General features: G+C 37.4%; 1 protein-coding gene and 2 long non-coding RNA genes across 3 annotated transcripts in view; 1 reads left to right on the forward strand and 2 right to left on the reverse strand.

The window, feature by feature from the left end:
* The window catches only part of LOC126612580 (wax ester synthase/diacylglycerol acyltransferase 2-like), an 82728-nt gene that overhangs the window by 45113 nt on the left and 12643 nt on the right, over nt 1-24972 (forward strand). The window lies entirely within an intron of this gene.
* LOC126612585 (uncharacterized) lies at nt 5744-8397 on the reverse strand. Its single transcript, XR_007619171.1, has 4 exons — nt 7619-8397; nt 7397-7444; nt 6154-6282; nt 5744-6009 (listed from the first exon to the last, which is right to left on the reverse strand). It is a non-coding gene; the product is annotated as an uncharacterized LOC126612585 (long non-coding RNA).
* LOC126612586 (uncharacterized) lies at nt 17878-23441 on the reverse strand. Its single transcript, XR_007619172.1, has 3 exons — nt 23193-23441; nt 19768-23082; nt 17878-19366 (listed from the first exon to the last, which is right to left on the reverse strand). It is a non-coding gene; the product is annotated as an uncharacterized LOC126612586 (long non-coding RNA).

The raw sequence follows: 24972 nt of genomic DNA on the forward strand, positions 1-24972 counted from the left end.
TCTAAGTAAGCTTGATGATGGTAGACATGGATATCATAATGACAGGTAATTATATCAAAGGAATGCATGTTAGATGCGTTGGAGAGGTCTAAACCTAGGATATCACATATGACATTTGAATCAAAAGGAACATAGACACCGCGGACATACACTTTACCCCCAGAATTTGAAAATTTGGAGGGGACATTTGCATAAAACTCTTAAACCACTGACAAATTAAAAGTGGGAGGAGGAGAATTCACCTTGTGCAGCTTATAACAGTTAATCAGATCATCAACAATGCTAGCATGTCTGATGGACATATCTCCCAAACAACTCGACGTTCTAGAACAACAGCCCTAGCAACCACCACCTTATAGAATTTCGCAGCTCGAGTTGTAGGAAAGGTTGGAGTGACAGATGATTCAGGAGAGATGGGTGCAGCTTTCGCGGATTGGGAACGAGTTTGACGACGAGGAAGAGAGGATTGAGAATTGGAGTGACAGAGTGAGGCCAGACTCGATGACATGATGGGCAAAGATTTTCGACGACAGTTGATCGGAGTTTGAGAGATGAAAGAGTGCATAGACGAAAACCAACGGCACAAGTGAAGGTGAAAATAAAAACCTAGTGTGATTAGAGAGGGTAAATGCCTAGGACTTTGTGAAATAAACTGAACTGTAGAGATGATATCAACGATTGAGAGTAGAAAGGTTAAAATATAGCGGACAAAGACAGGAATACTAATGAACATCTATTTTCTAATGAGTTCCACAATGACCAGATAGAAAAGTAAACACCCATTTTGAAAACAATTTAGTACCAAAAACAATTACCCCCAGAGAATACCACACTTAAGACCAATAAATAATACAGAATATGAGCACACTGCATCCACCACGGAGTTTCACAACGAATCATCTGTATGTGTGACACATGTGAATAATTCCCAAAAACTACGACAATACATGGTGTGAAAAAGTCTACAACCTATTGTCGTTTTTTTTTCTTGGGGCAAAGTCCATACTGGAAAGGAATCCGTAATTCTGTATGGCCAATATATCCCATTTTTAATTGAGAGCTTTAACGAAAATCTTACGGTACTATTTATTTTAACGAAAAATCATATTTTTACACTAAAAAATCAATCATGGTACTATTCACTTTACCCTTTATTTTATCCTTATTGTTAAAACTCAAAGTTTTCAAGCCATTTTCATTAGTTTTTCTTTTTTAATTTCTACTGCTAAATTATTCTAAGGGAACAGAAACACCAATCCTATTACCTGTCTCTCTGTAAGACTTGCAGTGCCATCTGGTTGGAAGTTGATCAAAATTCAATAGAGAAATTACAAAATAAATGAAAGCAAATCTGAATCCCAAAAGAAATGGTACAGTGAGTCGGATACATACATAACAATGCATGAATGATCATGCTTGGCTAATGGACGGCTAACTTAAACAGGGCTTTAATTTATTTATTTTTCAACTAACGATATTATCTACATTAAGGGGGAGTGAATCGGCTTAGTCTCATAATGGGCTAACAATAATATAGTTCAATTTCGCATTTAACGATAATCGAATCTAAGAGTTCTCACTTGCACTACTTTAATTTTTAAAATATAGTTAATCGCTCATGCGTACGATGCATTAACGATCATGATTCGTCCCATCGTTCATGAACAACTAATCTTAACACACAATGAATGTTTGAACTTTATCAATGTTGTAATGGGTTAATGGATAAATGGGTAAAAGAAGGATAAATCATAGAAAACGGTAATCGGGTAAATGGGTAAACATGTATACTGTTACGGTTAAATGGGTATGCAGTTATGTGTACAGTTAACCGTTTATAAACTGTTATAGGTATATGTATAACCATTTATGCAATTACTCAATGGGTAAACGGTTATGTCAGGTAAAGAATTAAACGGTTGTGGTTAAATAACTGCGGTTACCTGCCCACCATAACCGTTGCCATCCTTAGTGTCAATTCAACTTTAGTTGTTAAAATAGTGTGCCTCTTAAAAGCATCTCCAAAGGAGATGTCAAAACTGCCACGTAGACATACAACTGTAAAAAATGGCAGCAAACTCTCTCCAACCAAGCATTCAATTTCCTATATGGCACTGAGTCAATTGAAGGTAAAGTATTTTGCTGTCAAATTTGACAACATATATCAAATTTATTAAATAATTAATAAATGTTGTAGTGTTTTTCAAGTATTTGATTGGTTACCTCATTCATGGGAGCCAACAAAAATATAAAAAAAAATTATTAAATGGCATTGTTATTTAACATATCGAGTGGAGCAAAATATTATATAAAATATCGGATTGCCACATAAGCCATCAAATATCATTGTGATGTTTAAAATTTGACATCTCCTTTGAAGATACTCTAAGTTATTAGAAAAGTTGTTAAGAGGGTTGTTAGTAGTTATTTAGTTGAAGAACATCTCCAAAAATCTCTAAGTTTTGTTAAACTAACAAGTAAACATGCCAAAAAAATTTATTTTACTTCCTGTTTAACTTTTTATCTCCAATAACATTCCCTATTTTAATAAGTTTTGAATATGTTATTATTAACAATTTAAATCCAACCTACTCATTTTCTAAAACAGTATTCTCTCTTTCTGTTTTCTCAGAGAAGGGTCCACCCTTGAGTTTTATTATTTTTTCAATATTTATGTGATGAACATTTGCTTGGTAAATTTAAAGAGTGACTATTTATTTTGTCATGTTAAAGACTCTTTTGTAGAGTTTGTTGGAAATTTTTATTTTTATTTTTAAGTTTGGCTTTTAATAAAAGGTTTTAGTTGTTTACAACATCTCTTGGGGATGCTCTAAGCAGTGGCAGATCTATAAAGGGACCTGGGAGGTCCCAGGACCCTCGGCAATCCTAAATTGCTGCTAGAAATTTTTCGAGGACCCCTCATACTCAAACAAGAGGTCTGTGCAGGTTGCAACAGCGTCTTCTTCTTGGTGAAAACGACCGTGCACGAGAAGAAAGAAAATAGGGACCCTTTTTAACACTTGGCCCAAAGCAACAGTGTTTGGACAATTGTTTTAATTTAAAAAACATATATATTAAAACAGTGAGCAAAACACTGTCGTTTGTTCATATTGTTAATCCCAGGGCACATCTTTCTCCACATTCCCACTTTTCCCTGCTTATCTACTTCCTCCAAAGTCCCAGCTTTCACATATTGACCCAAATTCCAATCCCCAACTCCCCAATTTCAAAACCCTAAAATTCTAAACCCCACCCAATCCCATATTATAATTTTATTACTCCAATATCATACCTCCACTTGTTTCAAATCTCCACGCCGCCACCATTTGGTTCAAAATTCAAGTAAGTGTTTTGGAATTCTAATGTAATCTCAATTAAATTATATTAGATATTGATGGAGATTTTTAGTCTATTGTTGATATGTTTTATGTTTGTATACTCATTTGATCATTGGAATATAGATGGAATTTTTTTTTATTGGTTTATTGGTATATGTTTTGTGTTGTTTGTTAAGTGTGTAGTTTAGAAATAAGAAATATGGAAAGAATTTTCAAGCCAAAGCCAATAACACCATCTATTTGTTTGGGTAGTTCGAGCTCAAGACAAAATGAGTGTGACATTGATTTTAATAATCTTGAGAAAGACTCGGGAAAAAGAATTTGAATGAAGGACTATCCTCCTAATATTCAAGATGAGGTTCGAAGAGCATATTTGCTAGTGAGACCTTGTAGGCCTACAAATCATGAGTTTCCATACACTTTGCATGCAAAGAAAAAACGACGATTTGTTGTTTCGTGGTTTGAAGAATATGATTGGTTGGAGTATAGTATATTTAAAGATGCGGCGTTTTGTCTTCATTGCTATCTCTTTAAATCAACTTTTCACAATTAGAAAGTGATGCCTTCACTAGGGTAGGCTTTAAGAAATGGAAGAATGCAATGACAAACATGTTGGTCCTATTGGTAGTGTCCAAAATAAAGCTAGAGAAACGGCTAGTTATCTAATGAACCAACACATATTGAAGTAGTTGTGAGCAAATAGTCAAAAGAAGAGTGTATGAAATATCGTCTTTGCTTGAATGCATTAATAGATTGCACTAAGTTTTTGTTGTGACAAGGCCTTCCTTTTCGTGGCCACGATGAAAGTGAAACTTCGAATAATAGGAGGAATTATTTAGAGCTCTTGCAATTCCTTGCAGATCATGATGAGAAAATAAAGGAAGTTGTGTTGGAAAATGCTCCGGAAAATCTCAAGCTAATAGCTCATTTAATTCATAAAGATATTGTCAATTCATGTGCCTTCCAAACCATTAAGGCTATTATGAAGAAAGTGGAAGAGAGTTATTCTTTTCTATAATGGCAGATGAATCACATGATGTTTCAACAAATGAGCAAATGGCATGGGTTTTGCGTTATGTGGACAACAAAGGTCAAGTAATTGAAGGGTTCGTGGGGTCCAACATGTTACCGAAACAACTTTATGTAAACTAAAGGAGTCCATTGATGAGTTCTTGAAACTCCATGATTTGAGTTACTCCAACCTACAAGGTCAAGGTTATGATGGCGCGAGTAATATGAGAAGTGAGTTCAATGGCCTTAAAAAATTTGGGTGAAGAAAGTTGTGCATTCTATGTTCATTGTTTTGCTCATCAACTACAATTAGCTCTTGTTGCTGCAGTAAAGAAAAACTCTGATGTTGCCGCTTTTTTCACAATGGTGCTTTGATTAGTTTGATTACAATGTTCTCATCTATGGTGGATGTGCTTAACATAATTGTTGAAGATTGCTACAATGATAGTGTTGGTGAAGCAAAAAAGATATTAAAAGATTTACAATCTTTTGAGTTTGTATTCCTCCTTTTTTTATTGAAATTCATTTTGGGAGTTACAAATGATTTGTCACAAGCATTGCAAAAGAAAGATCAAGAGTTGTGAATGCAATGGCTTTAGTCAAGATCTGTAGCAATGGCTTTAGTCAAGATCTGTAAAGAACAACTACGTTACATGAGGAATGATGAAAAATTTGATCTTTTGGTTGATAAAGTATCATATTTTTATGTCGAACATGAAATTGAGGTACCTAATATAGATGGTTCATATATCATTTAAGGGAAGTCATTGCGTAAGGCTCCAAGAAAGACCAATCGTTATCATTACAAAGTGGAACTCTTTTTTGAGGTCATTGATTTCCAACTTACAGAATTAGATGATCGCTTAGCTAAAGGTAATACTGAATTGCTTATTTGCTTGGCATGTGTCGAGCCCGAATGATTCATTTATAGCTTTTGATAAAGACAAGCTTGTTCGCCTTGCTCAGATGTATCTTAAAGATTTCAAGGATTGAGATATATCAGCACTTCAAGATCAATTTGATATTTATATTCGTTTTGTGCACTACAAGAAAACATGGTTTCTGTGACCCCTTGAAATTCGTCACATAATAATATATGTGACGAATTTTTGTCGTCACAGTGAGCGTCACCTATGTTGCATCACATAAAGTATGTGTGACGAATTCTCTATGCCTCAATAGATTTCTAGTGTACGTGACGCGTGGTTCATCACGTATTGCTGATATTTGTGATGAGTTGGTTGTCGCCCAAACCCAGAGTAAGTGAGGAATATAAGAATTCTTCTCATTTGAAATTATTTATTTTTATTTTATTTTATTTATTGATTTTGGTACTTTCATAACCATATTGAAAACTAACTGTATAATAAGTAAATAAATAATATGAAACATCCTTGACACAAGACAAATTTTATTTATAATTCAAATGGAGGTAAGTTTTACATTTACATGATGTCTAATATAAAAATCCTACAAACTAATACACTCGAATTGTAACTTCAAAACTAATAACATAACAAAAACTTGTTGCCAGTTCTCCCAACTCAATTGACTAATACAAACTAGTTGCCACAACGCACAAAACCCATGATGCCAGTCCCCGAATCATTTCAAGCTATACAGCTGCAGTTGCATTGTTCAGTTTACTTCTGTGAAAGATCTGAGATCAATAAGGATCGTATTAGCATAAAAGTTAAAATGATTATATATACCTATGAGACTACAATAGGAAGATGCGTCACGCTTCTAAATTAGTATTAGAAAGAAAAAAACAGTGAATGACATGATTTTTCCAAATTCACACCTGAGAGAAGAACGCATTACACATTTATAGCTGCAAAAGTTTAAATCTCTTTTCTTCAAGCATTGTAGAAAATCTCATCCATTGTTATCTAAGATAATGTATAGTTCTGCACCTGCAATGCTCAGTTACCTGTGCATGTAAAAACAGAACAATCTTACTCGGTATTAATCCTTCAAAAAGTGAGTTACGGGAGTTCCAGTTTTCACTTAAATTGCCAAGTATGTTTGATTAAGTGAGATTAAGATGAATGTTCAAAGCAAAACTACCAAACTTGCAGAGCATAAAACCTAAACCCGTGACATCTTGGATTACAAAACACAAACAAGGAAGCTACCTTTATCAAAAACCATGATCAGTATGCAAAGAACACAATCATAACAACAAATTACAAAGGTGGTTGTACTCTTACTAAACAACCCAATGGATATATTCACCTAAGCTAATGGCCTCTAACCAATAAAGGAATAGAAAAACACACTGGATGAAAAGTCTCGCTAGTTGGAAGAAATTACTTAAAATCAGTGCAAAGTCATAATAATCAAACTATGACATAAGCGTTCAACTATTTGGTATCTAACTTAGGCCTGGTTTGGTACTGAGGTGATTTTGAAAAAAAGCTGGTATCAGAAAAAGCTGGGAGCTTTTTTGTGTTTGGTAAACATTCAGCTTCAACTTTTTTTCACAATTTTACGTGAAAAAGGCAAAAAACAAGAAGCTGCGAAACACAGGTTTGAAAAACCGGCTTTTTTTCATATTTGTTTTACATAAAAGTTTACCAAACATTATAATACTGCTTTTTTTTTTCAAAAGCATTTTTACAAAAAAATTTACCAAACACTCTCCAACTTTATTTCACAACCGCTTATTCTCACAGCACAGCAGAAACAGTTTTTTTTCAAAGCATAACAATATCAAACCACATACACACACACACACACACATATATATATATATATATATGTTATATGTTGCTTAAACGCAATTGAGATATCCCAAATTGCTTAAACACAATTGAGATATCCTCAAGGCTTAAACGCAACTGAGCAGCTGAATATATACATATATATGAGAAGGATATATATATTGCTTAAATCTTTCTTTATAGTTTCTTAAATCCTAGAGACCCATTTCCAATCTTTCTTCAAATACAGAGCACTTAAAGAATTATGATTCAAATTCACAGTAATTGAAATTCCCAAGCCTTTTCAACAAATGATATCAACAGCAACTGAGAATCTTTTACCTTAAATTACCAAGAAAAACCAAAGAAGTCCAGAAATAAAATTCCATCCTGCAAGTTCATAACAAACAAAAAAGCATTAAAATAGAACGACCAAATAAAACAACTTATTAAAACCTATATATGTGCAACTAAATCATGTGAATAATCCCAAACGATTACTCATAGCAAAATAGCCCAGGGACAAATACATATAAATCTTAAATACAGAAAACCAAAATTTACCGAATTAGAGGCCTCAGAGGATGGATGGGGAGCTGAAGGGCTGATAGCTTACTAATTCTGGAAGTAATTACTTGCAAATTCAAAACCATTGTTAAAAAGAATGATAAAATTGAATTGTTTAAACCTTGAATTTGAGTTGTTGATGAAAGGAGTATCTAGGGTTCTAGGTTTTTCAGTCGTGAAGCAAGAAATTGCGAGGAGGTGATAGGCGCAATAGAGAGCGGGCGCAGAGAGAGAGACGATTACGGTGTTTGGCGTGGATTGGCGTGTCGTCATGCTAAAGATATATATACAAGGATTGAGAGACGAGATCGGCGGGTTCAGGGTTTCTGGGTCACGGTGGTGCGAGAGCTGAGAGGAGAAGAAAGGGGAATGTGAATTGTAGTCTACAATTAAATACAACAACAACAACAAAGCTTTTTCCCACTAAGTGGGGTCGGCTATATGAATCCTAGAACGCCATTGCGCTCGGTTTTGTGTCATGTCCTCCGTTAGATCCAAGTACTCTAAGTCTTTTCTTAGAGTCTCTTCCAAAGTTTTCCTAGGTCTTCCTCTACCCCTTCGGCCCTGAACCTCTGTCCAGTAGTGACATCTTCGAACCGGAGCGTCAGTAGGCCTTCTTTGCACATGTCCAAATCACCGGAACCGATTTTCTCTCATCTTTCCTTCAATTTCGGCTACTCCTACTTTACCTCGGATATCCTCATTCCCAATCTTATCCTTTCTCGTGTGCCCACACATCCCACGAAGCATCCTCATCTCCACCACACCCATTTTTTGTACGTGTTGATGCTTCACCGCCCAACATTATGTGCCATACAACATCGCTGGCCTTATTGCCGTCCTATAAAATTTTCCCTTGAGCTTCAGTGACCTATGACGGTCACACAACACGCCGGATGCACTCTTACACTTCATCCATCCAGCTTGTATTCTATGGTTGAGATCTCCATCTAATTCTCCGTTCTCTTGCACGATAGATCTTAGGTAGCGAAAACGGTCGCTTTTTGTGATCTTCGCTAGATTGCTCCGGTCATTAGTATGGATAAGTATATAAATGGATAGAGATAGGAAAGCGAACACAAGATGTACGTGGTTCACCCAGATTGGCTACGTCCACGGAATAGAGGAGTTCTCATTAATTGTGAAGGGTTTACACAAGTACATAGGTTCAAGCTCTCCTTTAGTGAGTACAAGTGAATGATTTAGTACAAAAGACATTAGGAAATATTGTGGGAGAATGATCTCGTAATCACGAAACTTCTAAGTATCGGAGTGTGGTAACGTCTTGACGCGCCTTATCTGTCTCATAGGTAGATGGAGCATCTTCTCTGGAAGTACTCTTCCTCCATCCCGGGGTGGTATCTTTAACTGGTGAAGATGCACAAGGTAATGTATCAATTTCACTTGAAGCTTACTTGTAGTTTCAGGCTTGGTCAAGTGCGATACAAACCATGTAGTAGGAGTCCCCCAAGTCGCCGAGCTAGGGGATCTGCTGAAAGAGGTGACAGACAAGGTAAGCAATCATAGCTCCGGCTGATTGTTCACAGTCTCCCTATCTTGCAGGCAGCATGAAGGATAAAGAGAAGAAAATGAGAAGAGATGATATGGGATACTTTTGCTTTTGAAGAAGTAACTTTCCACAGGCTTATTCTTGAACTGAGCTGGAGGGTTTTCTGGTTTACTCCAGAGTATAAGGCCGACTGAAGAATTTGAGGGTCAAAACAAGTCCATCAAATCTAGAGTACGTTCGACCCTGCTGATATGGGATACTTTTGCTTTGACAGAGTAATGGATGTATCGGCACGTGTGCTGTTACGCTTGTCTCCACATGCTTCCTTGTATCTTTCTTCCTTGCCCTATCTGTTCCTCAGGCAGATGCGGTATCTTCCCTGGAAGCATAAGATGTTGAAGATGAGTACTCGAGAGCAATGTCAGGTAAGTAATCAGGTAAGGGGTTCCAGGCAGTCAGTTCCTGGCTGGAAGCTTGATTCCAAGTACTGACTGATTGCTCTCTTTCTCCTTGTCTTGCAGGTAAGAACAAGGTCCAAGGAAAAGACAGGGAAAAAGCATGATATGGGATACTCTTGCTTTTAACCCTGATGATATGAGATATTCTTGCTCTAGTATAGCTTGTTTGCAGAGGGATTATCGGGGGGAAAGAAAGCTGAATATTTCGAAAGGCTTCGTTGGGAGTGCCCTCTCAGATATGAGGAAGGGTTGAGCATTTTTGCAGGTCTGCCTGTCCGTTGGGGATGGAGGTCGACATATATAGGAGTCTCCTTAACAACAAGTAGTAATGTTATTCCTTTACCCTACTTGGTCATAGCACGGTAGTGGGAGCTGTCAGCTTCACATGTTTTAACGCTGTCAGAGCACTTTGAAAAAATGGTTTTTGGTATCTGGAAAGCTGATGTTGCGTGTGAAGATTACAGACAGCTTTATCCAAGGAGATCCGGCTCTTGAAGTTGGGAAAGTGTTGCCTCTTCGGTTTTCGAACAAGCAATCCTATCGGGGATCTGACTCTCGAGATTCGGGGAACGATGCCTCTTCGATTTTTGAGAAAGCAATCATGCTGGGGGTCTGGCTCTCGAGATTCGGAGAGCGGTGTCTCTTCGATTTTTGAGAAAGTAATCATGTTGGGAGTCTGGCTCTCGAGATTCGGAGGGCGGTGCCTCTTCGATTTTGGAGCAAGCAATCTTGTTGGGAGTGTTTTCTCGAATGTGAGTAAAGGTTGGGCATGTTTGCTAGTCTACCTTGCCACGAAGCACAGAGGTTGACACACAGGGACTTTCCAATTATCCAGCAATGGTACTGTTCCTTTACCCTCTTCGATTTTTGAGAAAGTAGTCATGTTGGGAGTCTGGCTCTCGAGATTCGGAGGACGGTGCCTCTTCGATTTTGGAGCAAGCAATCTTGTTGGGAGTGTTTTCTCGAATGTGATTAAAGGTTGGGCATGTTTGCTAGTCTACCTTGCCATGAAGCACAAAGGTTGACACACAGGGACTTTCCAATTATCCAGCAGTGGTACTGTTCCTTTACCCTTGTGGGTAATAATATGGTAGCTAGACCTTCAAAATTTATGTGTCTAAACTTTGTTAGTGTTGTTTCTTTGCTATTCTTTTACCCTTCTTGGTCAGAGCGATGTAGTGGGAGCTGCAAGCTTCACGTGTTCAACTCTGGCAGAGAACTTTGGCAAAGTTATCTGTGGTACCCATGAGCTACTGTTGCGTGTGGGAAGTGGGTGATTGAACAGTAAAACTGATGTGCTTTCTACTTCACCAGAAGTCTTCGACCGAATGCCCATAATTTCCGCAAAGCTGAGTGTGCATGTGACAGGTGCTGACAAGGCTGGAAAAGTAGGTGCCTCTTCGATTTCTGAGATCGGCCCTCGTGGTCTCTAAGCAGCCCAGCTTTTGAGAAAGCAAGCGCCTCTTCGATTTCTGAGATCGGCCTTCGTTATCTTTGCGCAGCCCAGCTTTTGAGAAAGCAAACGCCTCTTCAATTTCTGAGATCGACCCTCGTGGTATCTGAGCAGCCTTGCTTTTGAGAAAGCAAACGCCTCTTCGATTTCTGAGCAGGCGCCTCTTCGATTTCTAAAGCTCCGTCGAGTGCAGATTTTTAATGGGGCTGGCATTAAGTTCCAAAGCACACTTGAATCTCCACCAGTAGAAGCTCCATTCTTGCACTTCTAAGATCTTGATTTGTCCGACCTCTTCTCTCTTCAACACCTTTGAAAATGTCTGGCCCCTCCGACCGTCGTTTTGACTTGAACCTTGTTGAAGAGGCAGCCCCGCCTTCTCCTGACAACATATGGCGTCCATCCTTCGTCTCCCCTACTGGTCCTCTTACCGTTGGGGATTCCGTGATGAAGAATGATATGACCGCTGCGGTGGTGGCCAGGAACCTTCTCACTCCCAAAGATAACAGACTACTTTCCAAACGGTCTGATGAGTTAGCTGTTAAGGATTCTCTGGCTCTCAGTGTTCAGTGTGCAGGTTCTGTGTCTAATATGGCCCAACGCCTATTTGCTCGAACCCGCCAAGTTGAATCATTGGCGGCTGAAGTGATGAGTCTCAAACAGGAGATTAGAGGGCTCAAGCATGAGAATAAACAGTTGCACCGGCTCGCACATGACTATGCTACAAACATGAAGAGGAAGCTTGACCAGATGAAGGAATCTGATGGTCAGGTTTTACTTGATCATCAGAGATTTGTGGGTTTATTCCAAAGGCATTTATTGCCTTCGTCTTCTGGGGCTGTACCGCGTAATGAAGCTCCAAATGATCAACCTCTGATGCCTCCTCCTTCTAGGGTTCTGTCCAGTACTGAGGCTCCGAATGATTCCCCTCTGGTGCCTTCTCTTTCTGGGGCTCTACCGACTGCTGAGACTTCTCCTAAGCAACCTTTGTGAAGGCTCCCTCTTGTTTGTTTATTTTGACTTATGTATATGTACATATTTGTAGCTTATCGGGGATATCAATAAATAAGCTTTCCTTCATTTCAACGTATTGTGTTAAATACACCAAAGCCTTCTTCGCTAAGTTCTTTGAATTTTCTTTTGTTGAAGCTTTGTGAGTGGAGCATGTAGGTTGAGGTAGTGTTCCCTTAATTTCCTGAGTGAGGAAAACTTCTCGGTTGGAGACTTGGAAAATCCAAGTCACTGAGTGGGATCGGCTATATGAATCTTAGAACGCCATTGTGCTCGGTCTTGTGTCATGTCCTTCGTTAGATCCAAGTACTCTAAGTCTTTTCTTAGAGTCTCTTCCAAAGTTTTCCTAGGTCTTCCTCTACCCCTTCGGCCCTGAACCTCTGTCCCATAGTCGCATCTTCTAATCGGAGCGTCAGTAGGCCTTCTTTGCACATGTCCAAACCACCGTAACCGATTTTCTCTCATCTTTCCTTCAATTTCGGCTACTCCTACTTTACCCCGGATATCTTCATTCCTAATCTTATCCTTTCTCGTGTGCCCACACATCCAACGAAGCATCCTCATCTCCGCTACACCCATTTTGTGTACGTGTTGATGCTTCACCGCCCAACATTCTGTGCCATACAGCATCGCCGGCCTTATTGCCGTCCTATAAAATTTTCCCTTGAGCTTCAGTGGCATACGGCGGTCACACAACACGCCGGATGCACTCTTCCACTTCATCCATCCAGCTTGTATTCTATGGTTGAGATCTCCATCTAATTCTCCATTCTTTTGCAAGATAGATCCTAGGTAACAAAAACGGTCGCTCTTTGGTATTTCTTGATCTTCGATCCTCGCCCCTAACTCGTTTTGACCTCCATTTGCACTGAACTTGCACTCCATATATTCTGTCTTTGATCGGCTTAGGCGAAGACCTTTAGATTCCAACTCTTCTCTCCAAAGGTTAAGCTTTGCATTTACCCCTTCCTGAGTTTCATCTATCAACACTATATCGTCTGCGAAAAGCATACACCAAGGAATATCATCTTGAATATGTCATGTTAACTCATCCATTACCAACGCAAAAAGATAAGGACTTAAGGATGAGCCTTGATGTAATCCTACAGTTATGGGAAAGCTTTCAGTTTGTCCTTCATGAGTTCTTACGGCAGTCTTTGCTCCTTCATACATATCCTTTATAGCTTGGATATATGCTACTCGTACTCCTTTCGTCTCTAAAATCCTCCAAAGAATGTCTCTTGGGACCCTATCATACGCTTTCTCCAAATCTATAAAGATCATGTGTAAATCCTTTTTCCCATCTCTATATCTTTCCATCAATCTTCGTAAGAGATAGATTGCCTCCATGGTTGAGCGCCCTGGCATGAACCCGAATTGGTTGTCCGAAACCCGTGTCTCTTGCCTCAATCTATGCTCAATGACTCTCTCCCAGAGCTTCATTGTATGACTCATTAGCTTAATACCCCTATAGTTCATGCAATTTTGTACGTCGCCCTTATTCTTGTAGATAGGCACCAAAGTGCTCGTTCGCCACTCATTTGGCATCTTCTTCGTTTTCAAAATCCTATTGAAAAGGTCAGTGAGCCATGTTATACCTGTCTCTCCCAAAACTTTCCACACTTCGATTGGTATATCGTCTGGGCCTATTGCTTTTCTATGCTTCATCTTCTTCAAAGCTACAACCACTTCTTCCTTTCGGATTCGACGATAAAAAGAGTAGTTTCTACACTCTTCTGAGTTACTCAACTCCCCTAAAGAAGAACTCCTTTCATGTCCTTCATTGAAAAGATTATGAAAATAACCTCTCCATCTGTCTTTAACCGCGTTCTCTGTAGCAAGAACCTTTCCATCCTCATCCTTGATGCACCTCACTTGGTTTAGGTCCCTTGTCTTCTTTTCCCTTGCTCTAGCTAGTTTATAGATATCCAACTCTCCTTCTTTGGTATCTAGTCGTTTATACATATCGTCGTAAGCCGCTAACTTAGCTTCTCTCACAGCTTTCTTCGCCTCTTGCTTCGCTTTTCTATACCTTTCACCATTTTCATCAGTCCTATCCTTGTATAAGGCTTTACAACATTCCTTCTTAGCCTTCACCTTTGTTTGTACCTCCTCATTCCACCACCAAGATTCCTTTTGGTGTGGGGCAAAGCCCTTGGACTCTCCTAATACCTCTTTTGCTACTTTTCGGATACAACTAGCCATGGAATCCCACATTTGGCTAGCTTCCCCATCTCTATCCCACACACACTGGGTGATTACTTTCTCTTTGAAAATGGCTTGTTTTTCTTCTTTTAGATTCCACCATCTAGTCCTTGGACACTTCCAAGTCTTGTTCTTTTGTCTCACTCTTTTGATATGTACATCCATCACCAACAAGCGATGTTGATTAGCCACGCTCTCTCCTGGTATAACTTTGCAATCCTTACAAGTTATACGATCCCCTTTCCTCATTAGAAGAAAATCTATTTGTGTTTTTGACGACCCACTCTTGTAGGTGATCACATGTTCTTCTCTCTTCTTAAAGAAGGTGTTGGCTAAGAAGAGATCATATGCCATTGCAAAATCCAAGATAGCTTCCCCATCCTCGTTTCTCTCCCCAAAACCATGGCCACCATGAAAACCTCCATAGTTGCCTGTCTCCCTGCCCACGTGTCCATTTAAATCTCCTCCTATAAATAACTTCTCCGTCTGAGCAATTCCTTGCACCAAGTCTCCAAGGTCTTCCCAAAATTTCTCCTTCGAACTCGTATCCAACCCTACTTGAGGTGCGTACGCACTAATCACATTGATAAGTTCTTGTCCTATTACAATCTTGATTGCCATGATTCTATCTCCTACCCTCTTGACATCTACAACATCTTGTGTCAAGGTCTTGTCCACGATGATGCCAACACCGTTTCTCGTTCTATTTGTGCCCGAATACCAAAGTTTAAACCCTGAGTTTTCTAGATCCTTTGCCTTACTACCAACCCACTTAGTTTCTTGTAGGCACATAATATTTATCCTTCTCCTCACCATAACTTCCACTACTTCCATAGATTTTCCCGTTAAGGTTCCTATATTCCACGTTCCTAAACGCATTTTGCTCTCTTGAACTCTACCCTTCTGTCCTAGCTTCTTCACCCTCCCCCGTCTAATAGGATCAAAGTACTTCTTTTGTGTGTCCCGTGTAAAGTTGATAGGAGCATATGCTCCCAAACAACTTTGAGTGGAGTCGTTCGAAAAGAAGTTTCTATGGCCCCCTTGCTCATTTAACACTGCATCCGGGTGCCGATGGAGATACAGCGACCCTTGCTCACTTATCACTGTGCTCGGGCCACACAGCGCGCCACTTACGGGTGACGCCCTAGCTTTAGCGCAATTTTGTTCTGAATTCATTTTCATAAGGATTCGACGTGATCATGGAGTGCCGGCTGTCGACTACCTGACGCCCTCCCCCTACAATTAAATATTAGTCTTAAATTTTTAATTATTTAAGGCCCCAAATTTGATAATTCATTGGGGCGCCACTACTTCCCGCTTTAGATTTGGGAAGGAATCTGAAAGGGTTATGTGACGCTTTCCACTGTTCTTCTCGGATTACCAGAACGCGGAATGAAATTTTTCGTCACCGAGTAGTTTCCAACTTTGGTACTTACCAGACAGTCATATCTGACGATTGTTAGAGCATCTCTAAATGAAATGTCAAATATAGTATGTCAAAATTTTATTTGATGGTTGATGTGGCAAATTGAATACAAATGCAAAATTCTCTTTTTTTTCCAAGAGATGTGTCAAATATTTATTTTATTATTTTATTAAGCCTAGAGTTACATTAACTATTAAAAAATAATCAAAATTAGTTTTAGTTTTTATTTTATTGGTTGTTACTGAGACCCATGCATTAAAAGTTAAATTAAATATATTTGACTTCTTCTTTGTTTGCTGTAAAAAAAAAAAGTAGTTAGAAAGTAATGACTCACATGTCACATCATATATGGTATATCCATTGGATAACACTTAAATGTCTTTTAATCTTATTTGACATATTTGACATCTCCTTTGGAGATGATCTTAACAACTCTTCACATATTTTCACAATATGTGACGGAATTTTCACGCGTCACATAGAATTCCGTCACTTATTCTCTGTTTTCTTGTAGTGGTTTTGATAATGATTTTTCTCAATTGAAAAATTAATGATCTTGCTAAGAAAATGGTGGAGAAAAAGGTTGCATCAAACATCTGCATATGTATATTTGCTTGTATAGTTGGCTTTGGTTTTACTAGTTGCAACCGCTTCAGTGGAGAGGGTCTTTTCCGCTACGAATATCATTAAGGAGTCAACTTCGCAACAAAATAGGAGATCAATGGTTGAGTGACAACTTAGTTATTTACATTGAGAAATATGTTTTTTCATGTATGGGTAATGAAGCTATCATGAAACATTTTTAGACTTGGAAACCTCATCGTGGACACTTTAATTAGGATTTTATAGTTTGTAATGTTGTTTTGCATATGATTTTTAAATGAAATGTATCATAATTTCTTTTCAATGTTATTTTTGTCTATAAATTTTTTGACCTTTATTATTGGGACCACCGAGTTTAAAATCCTAGATCCACTACTGGCTGTAAGCAAGTTAGTTTAGCTAACACAATGGAGCCAAAAATAATTCAAAAAATACCAGAGCTAACACGTAGACTTCTATTCACAGTTGACAAGAATATTGTCATCAATTGGCAAGGCCCGCATTTCATTCCACCGACAGTTAAACCACAAAGTAGCCTAAGTTGTAGACTAATATTTCTCCAAACTCATTTTCACATAACAAGGAGATAATGTAAGAGAATTAAAGCTAGAACTAATAATTAATTCCTACATTTAAGCTTTCCTAATTGAAAACATATTCCTTTATTCAAAGAAATACAATTAAATTCAATCAAGGTATTCTCCAAATATAATTCTCAATATTTATCATATATTTAATAATACCTGTAAGGACTTTTCTCAAACATCTTTAAGATATTTCAATATCTCAAAGATATTTTCCTACTGCATCTAAGGGATGACACACCTTGGTCAATTGGACGCGGAGATGTGGCGTGGGTTTTCCCACACACCATGGTCGGGCACTAGCTTCCATGAATACCCTATCACTAATTCATTCTTTGTAAATTGATCCTATGCAATTCAACTCAAAATCTCTCTCTCTCTCTCTCTCTCTCTCTCTCTCTCTCTCTCTCTCTCTCTCTCTCTCTCTCTCTAATTTCATCAAATCTAAGCGCGGCGGAATTTTACAAAAATAAATTGGTGCTTTCATTGAGAGCTTGATTTAAATCTAAAAAAACTCTCGCAATATTTTTTTCAAATTTCTACCTCTTTTAATTTTTCTAATGCACCCCATGTCCGAATTTTTTACTTCTTTGATTTACGTGCCATAGGAAAGAAAAACATGGTTGGAAATTCTGAACCACAACGAAAGGCCCTTCCTAAGTGCCTCGTCCTTGCTCTATCGCTCCTCGTGATAGAAAATGGAGGTTGGGCAGTTGCCTCCTCTTGTGAACCCTATCACATCCTCTCAGGCCAAAATCGCAGCAAGAATGGCAGCGACAACACCAAAGTGCACATTAAATAAGGATAATTCGGAATTGGCGAAAAGGAGTTAGGCAAGAGTACTAGCAAAAGCTAGACGTGGTATTTCGGGTTTGGGATAATGAGTTTGAAAGAATGGTTATTGTGCATTCATACATATCATTTAGATAGGATGTCACGTTCCGATCCCAACATACGTCGAGAATCGACACGTGACAAGGAAAATAACATCCATTGAATACGGTATAAGTTACGGAATAAAATACTTTAACTGATAAACCAAAATAATATGAAGGTGGCTAAGTTCTCCACAAAATATTTACAAATATGTACATCCCAAAAAGAAGTATAATCTTTGCTTTACTAAGAACAAGTTTGAGGTGCTCAAAAGAAAATCCCAAAGATAAAGTACAAGATAGGATATAGGGGTAACCTAGCGCTCCAAATCTCTGATAACTCTACCATTACCCCACCTACGAACCTCTCGAAGCTACTCAAACTTGTTACATGTAAGATCAGTGCCTACACCATCGAAATGGTGCACCGGGCAAACAACAACCCGGATAAGCTACGAAGCTTGTGTGAGCGACAAATAATAAAAAGTATATGATACTAATAATAAAACCATTCATCATTCACAATTTATAAACCTTGAATATAAACCATTCATAAGAAATCGCTACCAAACCTTACAACCTCCAAAGGAGTCACACATACATTTAACAAGCTTTCTAAATCAAAACTCAAAGTTCTTAAAGCCACATTCACATATATACTCAAAACTAGAGTTAGAGAGAAGTCGTTCGACCGAAACCTACACAAGTAACCAAATAGGAAATGGCCCCCCAAAGCAGATCAACCAAGCAGAGCCACCCCTGAGAAAGTAACCAAGTAGGTAGTGACCCCCTAATGCGGATTAACCAAACAGAGTCACCCCTGAGAAAATAACCAAGTAGGTAGTGACCCCTCAATGCGGATTAACCAAGCAGAGTCACTCCTACAACTATTGGAAAATGATCGCCCAATGCGGATTAACCAAGCATGATCACCTTTAAATATGTATGGTCATACCTAGGATATAAGGATCGCCCAACGTGGATTAACCAAGCATGATCCACAAATAGTATGGTCCCTTAACGCGGATTAACCAAGCAGGACCATTGCTACGAAGTGCAGACTTAGTGTCACCTAACCTCATGACACTAGGGTAATGGTCTTTTACAATCCATCATTTCTATCAAACCATCAAATATATATTCCAAAACACAATCCATCATTTTTATCAACCATCACACATATATTCCAAAACACAATCCATCATTTTTATCAACCATCACATATATATCCCAAAACACAATCCATCATTTTTATCAACCATCACACATGTCACACATATATATTCCAAAACACAATCCATCATTTTTATCAACCATCACATATATATATCCCAAAACACAATCCATCATTTTTATCAACCATCACATATACATTCCAAAACACAATCCATCACAGTTCAAATATCCAAATCACCTAATGTTTCATAAGTAGATCGACGACAACTTAATAGCAACAATTATTTAGCATCAGAACTATTTTAAGAATCCATAGTGTAACCACAAAGTTTATTAGCACAAAAGATTTCAAAGCAATAACCATAACACATAGATTAGAATCACTCACCTGAGATCCACACTAACGCACTCAAACACAAGAGTCAAGGCATCACGTTCTATCACCACCTAACAAGGTACAAACCACATTTAGATTTCCTTCGACAATTCACATACTTAAAACTCTCATATATTTCCCACAACAACATTTAATGAGGAATCGAACTGTCATTCTAAAGTAGGGTCCATGATCTTACGTCACTTATTCCGTAATATCCAATCACTAGATTTTCACTTGTAAGTCCCTAAGGTCCTTAAACATTATCTATCATAGCATACTAAAATTGGTGTCAATTCAATGGTAAGATCATCAATCGCTAGAATAATCAAGTGGCGGAGCTTATCGATAAAATACTCAACCAACAACATTTTTATAAATCGAATGTCACACACTTGAAAATTTGACTTTCTCAAAAAATTCTCAAATTTTACAGGAATAAAGATTTCAACAAGTAGAGTAAACTTTATACCTGTGCCCGAGTCCAATTTGGCCAGGAAGGCCCTCAAATTGTCTTGCACCCAACGAAACCCTAAGGTGGGTGTCCTTAAATTCGGCTTCCTTGGTGTTCCAACGCCCCAACCACCAATTGGATCCTGTTTCTGGGTCCAAGGGAAGTTGATTAAGGGTGATGGTTAATGGTGATACTCTCCGGAACGACAATTCGTCGTCGAGAACCCCCTAGGTTCTCCTATGGAGTTCTACCTGAATTTGTCCTTAAAACCCTTGATTTTTGGTGGAGATGGAAGATGGAAGGTTGTGGAAGATGTGGCAGGTGTGGGATGGTTGAAGATTACCCGAAAATATGGTGGAAGATGGCTGTTTGGACCAGCTGAAGATATGGTGTTGTGGTGCACAATAGCTGAATGGAAGAAAAGAAAATCCCCCTTCTTCTTTTCTTTTTTCTTCTCCTCCTTTTTCCTTTCTAATTTTTTTGCCCAATTCCCTTATAATAGCCGGCCGTTTAATCCCAAAAGTGTTTGGCCTTTTACCCCCAAGTGAAATTTAAAATAATTCCCACAATCTATAGTTTCACAACTTCAAACGTCAGCAACTATACAGTTATAATTCGGACTCGCAAACGGCTTTCGCCTATGCGTTCGTGGGTTCGAGATCTATTTAAAAATACTAGTTGCAACTTCGAAATGTCAACGAAAAATAAAGATTGCTTATGAAACTTCCAACTCGATAACTGATCAATTACTAACTTAAAATTAACGGAATTAAAATTAACTAATAAAGATATTGTAAGCGTGAAATATGAATTTAAAATACAAGATACGTAATAAATGGTGAAATTCGTGTAGTCTTGTAAAAGTTTATTTGATTTTACCTTGCACTTTCGGATTAGGGATTCTCTACCAACCTCAGGTTTGGAATGCGACAACTTTGCTCTCTAGAGTCTCTACTAATCCACCATCGATTTGGTTTCTAAACGGAGACCACTTTAGTGGTCGTTCTCGGGAAACAAGTGACGATGGGTTGCTTTTTCTTGATAGGGATTAGGGTTTTTAGCTGTTATTTTTTAATTATCGAGTAATTGTCTATATTGAACCGGGTTTCCCCTTGTTTATCTTGGGCTGCTACTACTGTTGTTTTTGTGGCCTGTTTATTTTATGAAATTTCTTTGATGCACTATGTGCACTAGAAAAAACCTCATTTATTTATTTTACGTTTAATTCCTCAGTCTTGGATCTGTGATATTTAGATGGGATTAATAATATATATGAGTTGGGAACTTAGCTATATACTTTCTATTTTGTTAGAAAGAGCACTATCAAGTCTATCAATCATCACTACAGTTTAGTGGTATTCTTATTATTATGGCTAGCTCATTATAGAGCTTATCTCAATCCCCCACCTCATACTGTAGATAACATCCGATCCTGGCCCAATACCAGCAGAGCGATCGTTCGGGACCTCAAAAAATTGGGGGCACAAAAAAATTATTAGGGTAATGTATTCAATTATGTTTTCATAAGCGTGTAAATTGAAACACGTTTGATTGAGTGAACAAGAAGTACATCTAGAGGCGCTGGTTTCATTGTGTATTGAAAGAAAAAGGTCTTGAGTCTCTGCGCGCCTTGTTCTTTTCAAATTTTTACTATTTTTGTTTAATTGTTAAATTCTTTTTACCTTTGATTTTGGGAAGTGTTATTGGCACTCCAAAAATCTCATTCTACACACCCATAAGTGTATTTTTCTTTCCTAATATAGAAAGTTTGGAGTGTAGAATGTGATTTTTGGAATGCTAATAACAATTCCCTTGATTTTTTACTATTTTTTTATTGTTGATTTCTTCTTTGCAATTTTTTACTAATTTTTGTTAATTGTTAAATTCTGTTTACCTTTGATTTTTTACTAATTTTTTATTGTTAATTTCTTATTACCTTTTATTATAATTACTAGCTATGAGTGGGTTGCAGGTTTTTGACAGTCATTTCAATTCAAGTTTAATCTTCAACAAATTAATGTATTTATGTCTTCACCAATTTAATTTGGCAAGAGTGAACATTATTAAAAAAATGATATCACTTTCAGGCCGCTGAAAAATTTGGAACTTTCTTTTCTACAAAATCTACAAGGACTTTGCTTAGAAAATTGCTTTGTCAAAGTCTTGTTCTTAGACACTTTAAACATCAAGTGTTGCTCAATTGACATTAGGATTTCTCCTGATAGCTCCTAAGTGATTTAGAACTTGAAACACCACAAATAACAGAGCAAGGGAAGAAGACGAAGATGCAACAGAAAAAAAAAAAAAGAAGAGAAAACTGTAGATACTCATCTATTAGATGCTTGTTTATGTTTCACTGCTGTGTGTTTGCCTGCTTGAATTGCTGGTTTGCTTTTTCTTTTTTTTAGAAGGAAGAGAAAGAGTTAATCATCTATATTGCAGACACATAAAATAATCTTTGTTTACTTATTCTCTTATTCCTTATACTTTAATATTAAGAATGAAGAAAGTAATTTTATTTATACCTTAATTTTAGAAGCACATAAGAAAATAGTCATTCACACAAACTAACAGAGAGACTAGTACTTTTCTACTATATGACAATCTTCTTTTCCTTATGACCAATTGACCAAATATTACGATGTAACTTTGTTTTTTTTATGTATGATGAACTTATTGTCCGACAAAGAAAAATACCTATTCAAATTATTGAAAATCCTTTAGGTACCTAGTTGAAAAGAAGGAAAAAAAATCACATAAAAAATGTAAACTTTCTTATGCGTGGTTGTAGGTTTGTGGGCCTCTTTTTTATTTTTGCCCAAAGCCTCTAAAATATTTGGACCAGCCCCTGATGACATCATATGTATTAAAAAAAAAAAAATCTCAATCCTTAGTTTTAAGGTCTTCTCGTACTTTTACTAATTTTTAAAGTATCGAATTTGGTTTTTTTTTTTTTTTTTTTTGGAAGTGTAAGAAGAGGAAATAAGAGTTTATTAGATGCAGGCTACCTGAGTAAAACAAGGGGTTCAATTGAACCACACCATGCAAAAAAACCTCAGTAATTAACCTCACTCCATTACATATAAATATACATGTATGTGTGTGTGTGTGTACTCACTCGCAAGCATAACACCAAAACAGTGTTAGGTGATGGTCGCCCTGCTGGCATGGTGATCGCAACTCTCTCGTGGGCAACATTCTATGAGCACATTTTCAAGTTGCACCATGCGTTAGGTGATGGCAACTCTCTCGTGGGCACCTTTTTCTCCTGTCTACAAAGGGCTATCAATCCTTTTCTTTCCCTAACTTTTCCTTCATGATTGATGGCGGAGCCTGAGGTTGATAATGTATGAGAAGGTTAAGTTAGAGGATACTTGTATTAACCTCACTCCATTACATATAAATATACATGTATGTGTGTGTTTGTGTTTGTGTGTACTCACTCGCAAGCATAACACCAAAACAGTGTTAGGTGATGGTCGCCCTGCTGGCATGGTGATGACAACTCTCTCGTGGGCAACATTCTATGAGCACATTTTCAAGTTGCACTATGCGTTAGGTGATGGCAACTCTCTCGTGGGCACCTTTTTCTCCTGTCTACAAAGGGCTATCAATCCTTTTCTTTCCCTAACTTTTCCTTCACGACTGATGGCGGAGCCTGAGGTTGATAATGTATGACAAGGTTAAGTTAGAGGATACTTGTGAAAATATTATATAGGAGAGCCTGGGGTTAAATTTAAGAGCTCGTTTAGCTTTTGTCATTCTAGAAGCATGATAAAAAGTACAATTGGAGATGAATTTTTCAACTTCATTCTAAAGTTTAGTTAAAAGTACATACAAGGAGCCCATTAAAGATGTTCTAAATATTGTCAGGAAAGTTTTTACAAACTATATTTGTAGAGAAATGCTAAGGAAACTCTCCTAAAAGTGGAACTCTTCATGAACTTTTTGCCGCCTCATGTTTTTTGTTCAATATTTTATAGAGTAATGTTATGAAGATTAAATTTGGAAACTAAATGATGTGCTACCAATATGAATAAGCACGTTTATCAACGTTTAAGTAATAAACCACTCATTAACTTTTATGTCATTTAGTTTTCAAAACTTTGTCTTTAAATTTAGTGTTCCTAACATCACCGTATTTTATAATGTTGACATAAAAAATAACATAAAATTATGAGATGACAAATAGTCTATAAAAAGTTTTACTTTAAAAGTCCCACTTTGATGTAAAATTGACGTAAACCTGTATTAGTTATGCAGCTCCCCTTTTTGTTGAAGAACGTTATACAGCTCCCCTTTTTGTTGAAGAACGTTATACAGCTCCCCTTAAATGCAAAGTTTCAACGGTATTAATTAATACCGACAAGGAAACTAATTATATATGGGACCTGTTATAAACAAGAAATTTTACTGTTCAACGGTATTAACATTGACAATATAAAACGCATGGTTTTCTGGGGCCAAGTTCTGCTGTCTTCTGATTGCATTTAGGGCTGATTTAGTATTACTGTACTTTGGAAAAAAACTGATGTGAGAATAAGTAGTTATGCTGTGAGAATAAGCGGCTGTAAAATAAATCAGCAGAGTGTTTGGTAAACTTTTTTGTAAAAGTGCTTTTGGAAAAGAAAAAAAAAACAGTCTGATAGTGGATCTTTTCATTAAAAGAGCACTGTAGCTCTGTGTGCTTTGAAAAAAAGTTAGTTTTCCAAAGCTGCAAATAGTAGCTTCAGCTTTTTCCTTTGATTTCAGCTTATTCTCACAGCAGCTTCCAAAATAAGCCATTTTTTTTTCAATTTACCAAACACCTAAAACCCTCACAGCTTTTTTTCATAGGTGCTTTTTTTTAAGCACCTCACTCCCAAACCACCCCTTAGTTTTGTGTCTCTATGAATTAACATTGACAACACAAAACGCTCGTTTTTTGGGGCCAAGGTTTGTTGCCTTCTGATTGCATTTATTTTTAAGAACTTTAACGAAAAACTTACAGTATTATTCATTTTAACGAAAAATCACATTTTTACTTTAAAAAGTTAATCATTGTACTATTCATTTACAACATATTTTTGTCATTTTCGTTAAAAATTATAGTTTTCAAACTCTTTTTATTAGTTTTTCTTTTATTTTTGTCTCTTTACGAATTTTTTGACATTTGACCCTCCACTCGTTCTAAAATTAACACTGCTAACTATTATATATTACTAATTATAAAAATTAAAGAAA

The sequence above is a fragment of the Malus sylvestris genome, chromosome 17 (assembly GCF_916048215.2).
Source record: "Malus sylvestris chromosome 17, drMalSylv7.2, whole genome shotgun sequence".
Classification (NCBI taxonomy): Eukaryota; Viridiplantae; Streptophyta; class Magnoliopsida; order Rosales; family Rosaceae; genus Malus; species Malus sylvestris.